The 13,474-nt window shown below is 46.5% G+C and overlaps 1 long non-coding RNA gene across 1 annotated transcript; it reads left to right on the top strand.

Moving 5' to 3' along the window:
• The first annotated feature begins 2,096 nt into the window (after positions 1-2,096).
• LOC120501174 lies at positions 2,097-13,111 on the top strand. The gene is made up of 4 exons (XR_005627241.1): positions 2,097-3,362; positions 7,540-7,621; positions 7,711-7,879; positions 11,855-13,111. It is a non-coding gene; the product is annotated as an uncharacterized LOC120501174 (long non-coding RNA).
• Positions 13,112-13,474: the final 363 nt, after the last annotated feature.

Raw genomic sequence — 13,474 nt, 5'->3', positions numbered from 1 at the left:
CTGCCAGGACCAACCAGCTGAGAGGGCTGGAGACCCCTGCCAGAGATTTTCAAGGATGCCTTGAAAGTACTGCACAGGCTCCTCACATGAGGTATGTTGGTCACTGAACTGAAGCTGGTAACTTATTTTCACACATCAAGCACAAGCATAGATCTTTGTAGGATCAGGCTGTGGGTTGCAGTGAGATCTGGGCAAGAGTGTTATGTTAGGTGGAATAATTTTCAAAATAGATACTTCAGTGAAAAGGCATTAGTACAGGGAGAAGGAATAATGAAGCTTAAGATGGAAATTATGGGTTACTATGAAGTAAAAGGAAAGAATATAAGAACAAAATAGAAAGGTGCAGGTTTACAACACAAGGTGTAACAGAAATGGCAGGAATGGGTCAATAAAAATACATGTGTACTGCATTCCAAAACATTTTGAATGCAGGTCTTGGTGTTTACAGCCAAGACAGCTCATGGATAACTGTCAGTCAGTTTTAGCATGTATTAAATTATAAAGCACATAGATGCCAATTTTAGAACCAGTCAGGCCATAACCTACACTCACAGCTAAAAACTGTACAAATAAAAAGGATACCTCAGTTTTTCCTGCTGGAGCTGTACAAAGAGTAGCAAAAGACAAAGTAGGAGTGTATTAAGAGCTGGAAACTCGGTCACCACAGTTTGAGATCTTAGTCTTTCTGCCTTGGCAGTCTCCTGTGGTTTCCCCACAACAGCACTCACTTCTCCAGGACCTGGGCTCAAGTTAAAATTTATTTTTCTGTCACTGCTCTGTCTGTGTAAGGAAGTATGTGGAGCTATTTGACTGTTAATTAATTTTAATGAACGAGACTGCACCCGGCTGAGAGCTGTATCCTGCTGCAAGCAGAGTGGGATGCGGTGCCTTCCCGCACGGAGCTGCATTGCCCCAGCAGCAGTGCAGTGACCTGCTGCAATGTGCTCTACCCAGGGCAGAGCATCACAGCCTCTCAGGCATGAGGAACGTGGCAGCTGTGCTGCTTGGGAGGCTCTCAGGAAGCAAAATGCCATCAAGATTGAAGTGGAGCTGAGCAGCTCCTGCAGCCTCCCAGAAGGCAGTCAGGGCTTCTAGGAAGTCCCAGGGGATTCTGGCTCAAAGGCTCTGGAGGTCTCCTGAGGAGGGTACTCAGACTCCCTTCACTTGATGTGCTCATCCCTACAGAGCAGGTATGGAGGTTCTGAGGCATTCTTTGGAAAAGGATGGAAACAAGACAGAAGGGATCCTAATTCTCAAGTGTGGGACCTGCTCCAGGGGGGACATCTTGGCTGATGGTTTTCTCAGTGAGCTGGATGGGAATGATCTGACACAGGCAACCAGAGAGACAGGATTGTTCTGGGAATGGGTAAGGAGAGGTGAGGGAGTGGAGAGTGGAAAATTATAAGGAGAGTCAACTGGAGCAAAGGAAAGGGGATGAGAAATTAAAATAGGTTGAAAAAGGGGACAGGGGGTGTCAGACCTAAACAGAAAATAGCTGGGAAGGAGGGGGGATTGTCCCCAATGTGTGAAGTTCATAAACCAACAAGGAGGGTGGAACTCTTTGATAATTCTCCCCAATTTCCATTTTGCATCCCAGACTTGTGACATCCCTCCACTGTGTCCAGAGTAAAGACCAGGGACAAAGCAGCAGAAAGCTACCTTCTGCCTGAGCAAGAAAACAGAAAGGCAAGTAGGAATTGTGAGGAAACCCATCAACCAGTATGGGGAGACACCCATCACACATCCCTGCTCCCTCCCTAGATCACATGCTGGCATCCAGGTCTCACAGCTTGTTCCACAGATGCTTCCATTCATCTCCCTGGGTACCACCAACATCACAGTCTCCTTTCCTGTCTCTTTCATCCAGAGGCTCCCCCTGCTCACTGAAGTCCCCAAAGCCACATTGGCCTTCAATACAACTTTTGCCTTCACTGCTGAGAAGCCTCATGAGCCATCTGTGAGTATTGCTAACCAACACAAATAATTTTGCTGGCACCCAAAAGAGTCAAGGTATGTGGCCTCCAGGACCACCCCACGTGGTATGGGGTGGGACTGTGCCTTCATTACGTACGGGGACAAGTCATTTCTGAGTCAGTGCTTTGTGGGTATAGATTGTAAGAAAGACAAAGAATCCATCTGCTTTTTGCTTGTCTAGAATAAACCTTTGACATGTGCAAAAGCTATTTTATTGCTGGCCTGGTACAAAAATTCTGAACCAGCTTCAAGGGCCAAAAAGGTGATTATAGTCTTTAAAGCAGAATTAATTCTTAAACTGTTCCCAAAATATGCCTGACAAACTAACCTAAGCCAGACGAGTTGGCTGTGCTCATGGTAAAAGGAAACCTCTGTGCAGAGGAAACAGCCCTGCTTTGCTTTTCCAGAAGAATATCTGCATTTGAAAGAAATAATTTATTGGGAAATATGTACAGTACAGTAAAATAGCAAAATGAGACATTCAATGAGGCTTCTATATAAAGCTGTGCCCTTTGCCTCTAGTGGATAATGAATACAAATGATATAAAGAAGCAATGAACATTCAATGTTTTATATTTTAAATACATTTGTGTGGAAAACAATGTGGCACAGAAAAAGGACTGAAGGGTTCTCCAAGATAATGCCAGAAGCTGTGAGATGTTAGCAGCTGTCGTATAAGTTTCAAGGTGTAGGTTTTTAATTTTCTCTTACGAATTGCAGAAACAGTCGTGAAAACTGTCATTAAAATTCATGGCAAGGAAAGTAAACTTACATTAAAACCTACCCTGTTCTTCTCTGAATTCTTGGTACTGACTAGGAAGTGTCTGCTTCTCAGCCAAAACCTTACCTACACAATCTGATTTAGTCTCTAGGCTCTGTTAAACTGGAGTTTTCATATATCACATCCTTAAATCCAGAGTACAAAGGAAAAAGAAACTTAAAGATTGCAACCTAGATTTTCAAACCAGCAAGTCATGATGTTAAGAGGTTTCATTTGCCATATTTTTTTGGAATGAAAAGAGAAGAAAAAGCAGAGCAAATATGAAGAGATTTGTTTATAAGTAAAGAAAAATAAATAAGCCTCCTCTCCCTTCCTCCTAGGTATAGATATGCATTTATTATATGTATATGTGTATGTATATGTACACACACTTAGGTATTGCTACTTTTAATCTAAAAACAAGTTTACCAGCTTATTTCTAGCCTCTCCCTGAAGGAGTCAGTATTTACAGCAACGTATGCATGAGAGGATGCCAGTATAAATGGTGAGCACCTGGTCCACGAGTGGTTGGATGTGCAGAGCCACTGAGCCCAGCAAACAAAACGAGGAGACAGCTCTCAGAGCAGCATTTCCTCATGCTGCCTCTTGCTCCCATGCCTGCATGCCTGTAAGTGACAACTTGCAGAGGTGGGCTGAGTTTGCAGGGCAGCCCCTGCCCCGGGTGTGGAAAGGATTGGCAAGGCTGCTGCAGTGGGTGAGGGCTCCTGGCTGGGCACCAGGCCATGGTGCAGCAGCAGCGCTCACGGCCCAACCAGGATGGGCAGGGGGGGTGGCACCTCCAGGGACACTGAAACCAGAGTACGAGGTGGAGCACTTGTGAGGCTGCTCTTTAGACTGAAGCTGCCTGACAGTCTGTTGGTCAATTCGGCAAGCAGAGGAAATCAAAGGCACGGTAAGCATGCTCAGTTTCCACTCTGTATTCACATTTGGCCAAATTAATCACAGCTAAGTCAGTTAGTGGACTGTTAGGTTCAAGAAGGGTGTTTCTTATCTCTTCACAGAGGTACATGCACACATCCTCCTCACCATGGAGGATATCTTTCCTACCCTCCCTCTTTGTTCATCTCTCCCCTCTGTTGAAAATAAGCCCTCCAGGCCAGTCATTTTTGTTTATATATAGCAAGAGGACAGTAAGGCCTCCTTCCAATGTGCATTTAATGCCCTCTTGACCCATCCCTCCCTCCTAGCACTTGGTCCCACCCCATCCCCATGTCCTTTCTCCTTCTCCAATTGTAGGGATTTTCATTGCTGTGAAAGGACAATGGAAACTGAGCTGCTATTGAAAAAAAGACTGATTTGTTTTTTCTTTGCTGGGCTGTTTTTGACATGGATCATTTCCCAACTCAGTTCCTCAGACTGCTTTGATGGCACAACAGAGTGGATGGAGCAGTGAGGGGAGCCAGGCTGGGGGTCAGGATGGGTTGGAGAGTGGTAAGACTGCTGTTGCTACAAAACAGAAAAGGGAAAGTAAAAAGAAAAAAATAAAGGAAAAAAGAGAAAAGAAAAGAAAAGAAAAGAAAAGAAAAGAAAAGAAAAGAAAAGAAAAGAAAAGAAAAGAAAAGAAAAGAAAAATGCTAAATCACAGCCAAAGCACAGTGTGCTTTAAATCCAACTTGGATTTAAAAAGTCAAGCACCATCTTCTGCAGCAGTTACATTCCTCTGCATGTTTACTTCTGGCCAAATTTCCTGAGAGCAGAGGCAGCATTCACCAAGTTTGATTTCTTTAGGCTCTCTCCTGTGGATTTTCTTCTATGTTGAGCATTAGGAAAAGATGAGGAATCTTGAGGCTTCACACGGGTTGTGGATTTTCCCCTTCCTGGGATTACTTGCACATGGAGGCAGCAGGGAGCCCTGGGACCCCTTGCAGGTCAGAGGTAACACACATCACTCACCTTGATGCTCTGGGATAGGGGTGCCCAGGAAGCAGTGCAGTCATGGGCTCAGCTATGGAGGTTTCCATCTACTTGGGCTTCCTCAGCTCAGGACAGCTGCTCCCAAGGATTCCTGTGAGAGGGGGACAGGGGTCAGCAAGGGTGCCATCAGCAGGTCCCAAAGCATGGTCAGGGTGCCTACTGTCACAGCCCCAACTCTGTCACAGTGGATTTTCTGTAGGACTTTTTTGTCCTGCTGACAGGGGCCTGCTCAGGGATGCCAGCAAATGATTCAAGTCACCCTGTAACATGGTTTGTATCAGTCATGGGTTTGGCCAGCAGTAGTGGCATTCAGCTAATGTTCCTGAGCCTCAGAGATGAGAGAGGAGCCTGTCTACCAGCTGAGTTTCAGGTCCTCCCTGGCCCTGCAAGCTCTGGGAGAACAATAGGAACCCTTGGCCCACACGGGTAGTTGTTTGGGGCAGTGTTTCAAGGAGTGTAATTTTTGTTTTGGCTGTTTGGTTACATGTCTCCTCTTGGATGTTTATGCTGAACAAAAGGCACTTGTTCTCTCACTGACTTCAATGAGCTTGAGTCCAGCTGGAATTGTGCTCTAGGTGTAGAGTGCCAACAAATACCCCCATCAGCAGCCCCATTCGGAGAGAACCCGGGGACAGCACTGGCCTGGGCACACCCTGCTGTCAGTGTGCTCTCAGGAGCAGGAATGAAAACAATTTGCAAACACCCTCACTGGAGTGGGTCTGGGTACCAAACCCAGAGGGCAGCTCTTGGGGCTCTCTGCATTGGGAAATGCTTTGATGCACTGTGTGCCCAGGATGTTCAAGTTTATCCTCTAGCTGCCAAGTAACCTGCTTGTCTGCTTTAATTTGCTAAGCCTTTTTATTTTTAAGAAATTCTTTATTTATTTAAAAACTGCACATTTCCAATTAGTTCACTCTGCTCCTTTCTTGCCCTTCTCCCACACGTCCTATAGCAGGAGCCTCAGCTCACAAGCCGGAACACCAGTAAGGGTGCAAACATAAAATAGGGCCAACAGCTGCCAAGCACAGACAGGCACACTGAGTGGGTGCCTCCACAGGGCAGGCAGGCTCCAGAGACGGTGATTCAGCGGCGGGCAGACAAACATGCAGGCTCCCGCCACGGTCTGTGTGCAGGGGAGGGCAGCGGGGTTGCCAGGGGCTGTGTGCTGGAGTCCCAGGCCCTGTGGAGCTGCCCTGGCACTTGATGTCAGCACTGGAACATTATTAAGCAGGGCATGGGCTCAGTTTACTTTTACCCCTGCTGTCAGCCTTCATAAGCCAAGATGTTCTAAGTTGTCCTTATCTTCGAATTAATAAATTCTGCTCTGTAAGACTGTAAACACAGGAAAAGAACTCTACTAGAAAAAAACACCCAAAAATTCAGACTGGTGCTATGCAGTAAGGACGTTCCTTTTCCTGACAGGATATGGGATCAGAGTTTAAAAATATGCATTATGAGACATATGTTGGGGGCGAGGGGGTCAGTAGACAAATCAAGCCCATTGTTGGCTGAGCAGGAGAGCCTGTGAGAGGAGACAGTTCGGCAGCAGGTCCTGGCAGCGTTCCTGAAGCCGCAGCTGCAGGTGGGCAAGAAGGCCGTGCAGGGTCGGCTGAGGCGAGGCTGGGCTGGCTGAGGTGAGGCTGGGCTGGCTGAGGTGAGGCTGGGTGGGCTGAGGCGAGGCTGGGCTGGCTGAGGTGAGGCTGGGCTGGCTGAGGTGAGGCTGGGCTGGCTGAGGGGAGGCTGGCTGGGCTGAGGTGAGGCTGGGCTGGCTGAGGTGAGGCTGGGATGGCTGTGCCCCCACAGGGTCACCACAACCAGGGCCAAGGACAGCTGCAGGGCAATGGCCCCAGGCAGAGCTGCTGCCCCTCAGGCATGGTGCCAGCCGGCCTCACGGGCAGCCCCACATGGCAGGTGCGATGGCCATGAGCAAACAGTTGCTGGCCATTTCCCTCACACTTGGAGACACAGGGGATGGACTGGCGTGTTGTGTCCCATGGCCACTGTGGGCTGGTAAGGAGAGCCTCCAGCCTCCTCAGCCAGCTTTCACAGAGGCAGGGGAAGCTCCATGGTTATGAACATCCTCTCCCCTTACTCATGTGTCCCAGTGGCATAGTATCTGCTCCAAATGCAAACCTCCTCTTGGGATGTAGCTGATTTTCCCCCTGACAGAGGTTGGTCATGGAGAGAGTAACCCTGGTGTGGGTGCATTTTTACCTTTGTCTGCGAGGTCCCCTCTCTCAGAGACACAGCACACACACAGCACTGGCTGAGCAAGTGGCTGGCTGCCCCCATGCAGCCCCCAGGCCACACCAGGAGAGAGGTGGGGTCCAGGCAGCAGGCCTGCAGACAAAGCCAGGAAGCTGTTGCTGGTCAGGCATTTCAGGGGAGGGCATGATTTCCACAACAATAAACACATCTGATTATTTGATTAGAGGGAAGACAAGGCCCCCAGGAGGAGGTCCTCACACACAAAAGACAAATAACTTGTGCTCCTGCTGGCAGTGACAGGGCAGGAAGATGAGGGCAATGTCCTATTGAGGCTTTGATCAGCCAGGGTCAAGCATGCAAGCTAACATGGCTGAAGAGGTTCAGGCTGTGGTCCCACTTCAGGACCGTGTCTGGCCCTCTCCCAGCCCTCCCCTTGTCTTTTTTGCAGTCTTTCACCCCTGTCTAGGAAGCAATGTGGGAGCCTCCTGAGACAGATTCTGCCTCCCAACATCTCCTGGCTTCAGCAAGGCCATGTCTGCTCTGAGCTTCTCAGTGCTGGGCATCACAGCACATCCCTGTGATTAACTGATGGTCCTGGATGGAAGCTGGGTAAAGTGTTCAGTGTAGATGTTGTACAGCTGCTCTGTGTCTTTGTAAGACAGGTGCCCCAAAGCCTTGGTGCCCCAATAGCTTGACCCACATGAGTCCCTCCTGCAGAAGAGCCCCAGAGCAGGAAGACACCATGTATGTATAGAAAAGGGTTTGAAGGTCTGAGCTGTACTTTTGTTTTCCCTTGGACAGTATTGTAGAAGTAACTTGTATTTGGCCCACAGAACTGCAGTGCTTGGAAGCAAGAGCAAGAAAGAAATTATTTTGCACTTGAAGACCAGAGTTCTCCAAGATCTTTACAAACACAACAAGTGGGAGAGACCCTTGTTGATCTCCTGTATTGGGGGGAGCACTGACTGAACACAAAAAATCACTGGTACTCCAAAAAGCAAGGTAAGCAAAGAAAAGAAAAAAAAAAAAAAAGAAACTGTTGTTTTAAGTACAGGTTTCTACACAGAGTTGTATTGCATAGATGCTGTATGTAGATCAATGTGTGGGCAAGCTCTGAGATTCTGGTCCTAGGTTATATCTAAGAGTTTACTTAGTATATATTTTTTTAAAATCTGCTTCTCCCTTTGATGTATGTATGCTCTGCGAGAATTTCTGTGCAGACATAGATGGAATAGGCTGGAGGACTGGAAGTTTGTGCTGTGCATGCTTCATAGCCTCTCTCAGTCCCCAAGCACTTTTCAAGCTGTCTGAGTAGCCAAGGCCACAAGGAAATGCTTGCCAGTCTGTTTGTCATCTCACACCCTCAGTAAATCATCCCAGTATCATCTGCCTCAGAGCTCTTAGAAATCTGGACAACCTTGACAGAAAGTGTGGGTAATGGGCTGGGAAATCCAGCAGAAGAGTTTTGGGGAACATGAGACCGCAAGATACGAGTCTTCCCTGATCTGCCGCAAGACCTTAGGTCTGTGCCCAAGAGTGCAGCTAGAAAGCAGCCCCTTAAATGGATGTCACATCAGAGATATTGACTTACCAGTGGCCTTGGTACAATTACCCATGAAACTTCAACCCGGGATATGAGTATCACTAAGAGACAAACAATCCCATCTGCAGCCTGCCCCTTTGAGATGTCTTCTCTGTTTATAGAAAAGAAGGGGGTGGTGAGCGTCTGTTAAAATGTGTAACTTCCTGGCATAATCTTTGAGGAGTCACATATTTTAGTGGGACTCGTCAATCAAAACTGTCTAATGGCACAGCGGTCAATGCTCCTCGCAGTGGCTGTGGCAAAGGAACAGGGATGCTACAAATAACTTTTCTGTCCCAAAATATTTTGACTTATTTGAGGGTGTATATGTAAAGGGAACACTAATTTTTCACGTGGCTGGTGCCCTGCAACCAGTGCACCCCTGGGGAAGCAGAGATCTCTGGAAACCTGCAGGCAGAGTAGAGGGGGGAGTAGAGTAGAGTAGAGTAGAGGTGGGGAGACCACAACCTCAGGGAGCAAAGAAAATTTTGCAAAGCAAAAAGAGATGCTTCTGTAACCTCCCATAGTAGTTACCAGCTCTGAGGCAATTGCCAGAAGAATCACTAGGTTCGGCTTAAGTTAATGAAAAAAAACAGGGAAGAAAGTTGTCCTTTCCAACCTGCACCCACATTCTTATTTACCTTGGGCAAAAATAAAACATGCCTAGATATGAATTCTGCACCAGAAGTAGTATTTTACACCAACTCACAGAGGGTAAATGACTTCTTGTGGTATATAGCAGTGGGAATTCAGGCATGTAATGTAATAACAAGAAAGGATTTTTAGATTTGTCTCAGAAACCCTGCTAGCTCAGACATTATAAAAAAGAATGCCAAACTTTTATATCTCCATGAACATAAGACAAGAGTAAAACTTTCTTAAAAAGAGTGAAATACGTCTCCAGTTTGAGAAGAGCTGTCTATTTTGAAAAATTGCTGCAGAAAACATGGGCAAATAGCACCTCACATCTGAACAGCACATTACTGTTCCTCAGTTCTTTACTTCTGTAATTAAATGCTGCATTAAATGCTTAACCAACAACTTTGGTTAGTTTCCTTAGTAAACGTTTCCTTAGTCATTTGCATGGGATGTGACAGCACCAGATCCGAGTCTCAATCAGGGCTTCCAAGCAAAATCACAAAGCAGTTGGTAAGGAAAAGTCTTCTTGTGCTGCCTCTTGGGGTGAAACAGCAACACAACACAGCAGACCAGGATGGGACATGAAAAATACAGAGTGCGCTTAGAGCTGACAGCCATAGTGTAATGTGACCCCAGTCACATTGGTATTTGATTAGCAAACACGATTGGGAAACAGCCCTGCTCTTAGGAGAAAGAAATCTTTCATATCCCCTACAATCAAGCCCTTAGCTTTGTTTTATCAGGGAGATGGCATCTGAATGTTTCAGCAGAACGGGTTGTTCTACAAGAGCACATTGCCCCCCGTGTGTCCCTGTGCACAGGACTTTCTCCAGGGGGCCGGATGAAGGAGAAGCAGCCTGCAGCAGTCCCAAGGAGGTCTGCGCCAGACTCCCGAGTGCCCACTGTGTGCAGGGCTGAGACCATCACACTGCAGAGAGGGAGAGCTTCTGAATTTGTGTGCTAGGCTTTTTAGTTTGGTTATTGGAAGGTGACTGGTGGGTGAGAGGAACACAAAATTTGTGTGCTGCTGCAGGGTCAGCAGACCAAGCCACCAGTGCTGAGCTCCATCTCTCTCTGTGGGGTCTAACAGAAGGACAACCAACAAGTTTTCTTCTCCTCCACCTCCTCGTCCCAAGGCTGCAGATGGCAAGTTCATCCTGCACATGAGCACAGACACTTGCTAACCTCTCCAGGGAGGAACTCAGTATAGCCAACCATCATGAAAGAATCTTTTTAGGGGACAAAATTAGAGGCTCCAGCTTTCCTCTTCTCCTTCCTCACCCATCTTTCTCCCCCCCCCCCCCCACACTGCTGCACCACACGTCTGTAATATTTTATTTCAATCCACTTTGTTTTGCTTCTGAAATCTGTCTCGCTCCCTCTGTCCAGACATTTCATTTCCCTTGGAGACAGGTAAATAAGTAAATAACTGTAGTCAAAGCCCTGTGTGAGTGCCAAAGCCTGGAGTGCTAGGAAGCAACTAGTGTGTCTGATTTTCCAGTGAAAGTCCAGGTGCAATCTCGGCAGCGCGGCTACTGTCTGCCTTTCAAGCAGATGTCTTCATCTAAAGCCCCCGCCACCACCCCACTCCCTTTGTGCATCCTCACAGGGAGGAAGGGAGTGGGAGACAATATAAATTAATATCCATTGGAATGACAGCAGCTGGTGCCTTGCATAGCTGCAAACACGTGTCTTAGAAGTAGAGTGATTAGTCGTAAAACTGTAGAGCTGAATGTTTATGCTTGATCAATTACAGGAAAACAATAGATGGTGTTTTTGTCCAAGTGGGAGGAGTGAAGGGAGGGAGGCTTCAGCCATGAGATGATTTTATTCTTTTTTTTTTTTGTAATGATAGCTTCAGAGAATATGGGGTCTAGTTACCAAAGAGGCTGGCAAATGGCTGCTTCTGAGAAACCCACTGGTTGCAGGCAGCACTTAGCAGTCTAAACCTCACACAGATCTTTTTTTTCCAAACTTCTTAACATTTATGAGAGATGGATTCAAAGCAAGGAGCATGTGGGAATGAATTAGGCAAAGCTTTCTAGTGCACAAGCATGTATGCATTATGTGTAGAGGCCTTCAGCTGGAAGGAGTAATTTTTGTCTGTTTCTATACTTAGAGCCTCTCCTACTGCCCCAGTTAAGCAGAAATGCTCCTGTCAGAGCAGTGTCATGTTAGTGGCTGCAGCATGGCATAGGACTGTGCCTTCAGCTCCAGTTCCAATTCCTTAACAGCACTAATTGCAAACACAGTCTGTGTCACTCCCCACATCCGCAAAAAGAAAAAAAAAAAAAAAGAGTTACATTTTGCAATAATTCTAATGGAAATGCTAATGGGATGAACAGCAATATGAGGCCAGTGGGTGACCCAGCAATTTCATCTGTGCTGGCAACGGATGACCATCTAAACCATGTTTGGGTAATTCTTCCTCTCATTAGCAGCACAATAACTCATACACACAAATCCATAGGCATTTGCTATAACTTTTTAACATGGCTGGAAATAGAAGTAAGCACATGCAGTATGCAAGCATTACAGCATGTGTTGGCTGTAAATCTGTCTGGAAGTGGCCTGATTCTGTTCCTGGTTAAAGCAGTGGGAATTTTGCCATTGACTTCAATAGAAGTAGGATGGGATTTTTTTGGACTTATTTTAAAGTGGGGCTTTGTTTCTTTGGAACAAAGTTTTCAGATTCACAGCTACATTTCACTGCTTGGCTTGAACTCACATCAATTCACCTTTCATGTGTTTAACAGATGGGGCTTCTTTGCTGCTCACCTTCTGTTTGGCATGAGCACGGTAACCAGTCTCCACTGGGTGACAGCCACCTGTGACTGTGCTGGGGGACTGAGCTGAGAGAAGGAGGGATCTCACATGGACATCTCTGGGCACCTTTGATTCAAACGTGCAAGAGCACTTGGAAGAGAAAGCCACTGCTTTCATGTTTTCAGCAGGTGAAAGGTAAAAATATTTCTTAGAGCACCCAAGATTGAGGTGAGTGGTGGTGAGGAGCATGGGGACCTCTGCTCTGCCTGCAATGGGTCTAGTATTTCTGTGTTGTGTGATGTAAAATGGGGTGAATTGCGATCACTATGGCTTTCCCAAACTACCTGTAGCCCTTAGGGATAGCACTGTGTGGCAAGTGCTAGGATATATCTATATACATTTGGTTAAATGTGTAAGGAAGAGGCTTATATATGGTATATTACCATGTGTTTCTCTGCTGCTGCCACAGCAACTTTTGAACCATTTCATCAGAAATACAAAGCTCCTGCAAGAGTTCTAAAAACAGCTGGGGTGATAGAGGGACCATGTTAGTGCCACCATGGCAGAAAAAGCCTCAGCTTGACCTTTATTATACATCCATGAATCCAGCCACATGCTAAGCACCTCTAGGACAGCTGCATCCCATTGCTCACACAACTAATTGCTTCATTGATTTTCATTTCTGGTGGCCGCAGTAGGAGGAGCCCAGCTCTTCTCATCAAAGACTGCAGTTTCATACTGCTCTTTTCTAGCGTTGTCCCTGCTCTCACTTGGCTTCCTTGCTGAGCACTTTCAGCTCCCCCTTCCCAGCTCTGCCTGTGCCCTGCTCCCTACAGAGAGCCATGGGCTCCTCTACCAGCTGTCTTCTCACTTTCCAGGGAGACACCTCTTCTCCTTCACACTTTGCTAGCAGTGTGGTATCTAGGCCCCCTCTCTCATTAGTCACCCACAACATCCTCTCTCAACTGTTGATGCTTTATAGCTTATCCCTCCATCCCCCCCAATATGCAATTCCTATCACAAAAAAAAAACAACTTAGGAATGAGACAAATAAATATGTATTATTTCAATAGGAGCCTTACAAACAAAAAGCTTTTGCAACAACTTCCCAGTCAGAACAACAGAGACTATAGTAGGACAGAAAAACCGAAGAAACATCAGCTGTAAAATATATTTAAAAGCCTTTATTCTTTCCTATCATAATGTGGCAAAAGAAACTAAATACAGGTTTCCATTTGTTTAACTAAAAGCTGCCATTCCTCAGTCTCTTTGATGATAATGATACCCACAGTTAAAATCAAACTGCAGCACACAGGTAGAAAACTTTGAGCTCTGTACCAACTTTGCACAATGTATTATTAATAGCAAGGTTTGTGAACCCAAACGCTCTCAGCTGCTGAGAGCAAGGGGAAACCTGACTGTGCTGGGCTCATGGTTGATGCTGATAAATGCAGCACACTGAGGAGGAAAAAGAAAAACCTGCACCTGAGGATTGTTTGTATTACAGTAACCACTGGATCCACTGTGCTGTGCATGGGGAGAGACCAGTCAGGAGCGCAACATCAAGCAAAGAAGTCAGATAGGGGGTGGGAGGGAAAAAGTTTCAGCTG

The sequence above is a fragment of the Passer montanus genome, unplaced genomic scaffold (genome assembly GCF_014805655.1).
Source record: "Passer montanus isolate IOZ18808 unplaced genomic scaffold, ASM1480565v1 scaffold1, whole genome shotgun sequence".
NCBI lineage: Eukaryota > Metazoa > Chordata > Aves > Passeriformes > Passeridae > Passer > Passer montanus.
The sequence above is the reverse complement of the archived record's forward strand: the minus strand, read 5'-3'. Positions and strand labels throughout refer to the sequence as shown.